Source organism: Propithecus coquereli, unplaced genomic scaffold, assembly GCF_000956105.1.
Source record: "Propithecus coquereli isolate 6110/MARCELLA unplaced genomic scaffold, Pcoq_1.0 Scaffold567, whole genome shotgun sequence".
Taxonomy (NCBI): Eukaryota; Metazoa; Chordata; class Mammalia; order Primates; family Indriidae; genus Propithecus; species Propithecus coquereli.
This window is the reverse complement of record NW_012151585.1, coordinates 339,519-341,576: the sequence shown is the minus strand read 5'-3', so window position 1 is coordinate 341,576 and position 2,058 is coordinate 339,519. Positions and strand designations below refer to the sequence as shown.

Genomic DNA, 2,058 nt, shown 5'->3' with positions numbered 1-2,058 from the left:
AAAGTCTTTGCCAGTTCACGCTCCCATATCCCGGTTTTCATTTCATTTCTAGTTGTGGAATTGCTGGATTTTTATTTTATTTTAGCTTTAAAGCAGACAGTAAAATTCCACATTGTTTAATACAAGCATTTGCCGGTTCTTAAGGGTCTGTCTCTACCTCTAAAGGGTGAGTTTGCTGACCATGACGTTGGGCCAGGTCACATTTACAAGGGCCTCAAATTTAAACTTTTGAGGCCATCTTCAAATAGAATTTGGAGGCCCGAAGGAAGAAAACATCAAAAAACTTTAAAATTGCATCTACTTCCCAGACCACGCCACCTCAAGGTGGTGTGAGTATTTGTATAAATCCTGTAATTATCCTTTAAGGAACAACATATGGGATTTCTGTGTCCAAATTAAAAGCTCGAATGTGTTAAATGCATATTTAAAATATACCAGAGTTCTGTAACTCTAGCTTTTCGTCACTTTTCAATCCAGCACTAGGGCTCAGAAAATGTAAGCGGTCCCTCAGGTCTCTGAGAGGAAAAAGTCTGCCTTGGCTCTATTTTATCCCCATAAGAGCGAATGAACCGAAAAGAAGCTGAGGGCGGCGGAGAACCAAGTGCAACCTCACCCGGCGGCCCACGGCTGCCACTTCTCAGGGCTCCAGCCACTTTCCCACGACGCCAAGCAACCGTTACCTTGACAATGTGATCTCCTCAGGCACCACGGAGGGTGGCGCCCCTCTGCATCCCAGAAGGTACTGCGCTGTTTCCAAGCCTTCCGCCCCTCTCCATCCCAACATGCAACGGGGCTCACATTGTCAAGCAATCGTCATCAGGGTGATTACAGAAATGCCTGTATAGCCACATTGTTTAAACATTTAAACTGTGCGTAATATATTGACGTGTGGAAAAAATATAGAAAGAGCGGTCGAAGTGTTTTTTTATTTAGAGTTGTATATCTAGAGGAGGAAATACCTATCTTTCCCTCGACTTGCACAGGCACGTCATTGGGCAGCCCGCGCAAAGCGGCGGCGTGGGGTCCTCAGGGCCCTTGTCAAGGCGCACGAGGGAGGAAGTGGCGCCGTCGGCTCTTAGCTGGTAGGCTCTTCGGCGTCGAGCCATGGGAGGCCTAGAGAAGAAGAAGGTGAGTGGAAGAGACGCCGGGGATTCTCGGAGGGTGGGAGGTGGGGATGGCGGAGCCTGGGATCGGCTCTTCTCTGGCCTTGGCTCCTTGGGGGGACAGAAACGACGGGATCAAAGCGACAGGAGTCAGCCGCGAGCAGTCCGAGAAATGGGCAAGGGCAGCAGCACTCGTCCAATGAAATCCGGGAAAGAACTCTGGAGTTCTTTCTATGGAAAGAACTGTGAGGGAGAGTTGAGCCTAGGAAGCATAGCCTTATCCCCAAAGCAGGCAGAACTGTGGGACAACAGTTTACTGAAAGGATGGTGAACATTAGGTAAAGTTCATCGCTACAACACCATCACATTATTGTTGTCTTGGAAGTTCTGTTCGAGGCCGTAACTTGGGAGAGCTTAGCAAGCAAGCCTGGCAGGGGAAACTAAATGCCAAGACCTACCAGACAGGATAAGTTTGCTGTGTGAAAGGAATTGAAAGGACATCAGAATGGCTGGGATGTAGTAAACCAGAGGAGGAATGGCATCGGATGAGGTTGGGGGTTGGGCAGGGACTGAATGATTCAGGGCCTGGAAGCTGTGGTGAGGAACTTGGATGTTATTCTAAGTGCAGATGGAATCAGTCAGATGGAGAGTAACGTGGCCAGAGTTTTTTGGGGAGTTGTTCACCTTGGCGGCCTGAAAAAAGATTGGGAAAGGGATGGGGATGAGGAAGATGTCATTGGCCCAGGTGTTTCTTTCAGCTTGAAAGTTTCTATTGCCAATTTGTTTCTAACCCAGTACACTGTTGCATATGCAGTAAGTGCTAGCTGTTGGAGCTACAAAGGTATAACATGGAAAGTCTGCCCTTGAGGTGCAGATGCAAATATGTCAACAAATCATTACAGTTTTTAAAAGCTAAGTTTCATAACCATTGTGCTCTTTGGGCCAGATAATTCTT

The 2,058-nt window shown here is 47.5% G+C and overlaps 1 protein-coding gene across 2 annotated transcripts in view; it reads left to right on the top strand.

Annotated features, from left to right (window-relative positions):
* The window catches only part of PES1 (pescadillo ribosomal biogenesis factor 1), a 23,368-nt gene that overhangs the window by 2,445 nt on the left and 18,865 nt on the right, over positions 1 to 2,058 (top strand). The window lies entirely within an intron of this gene.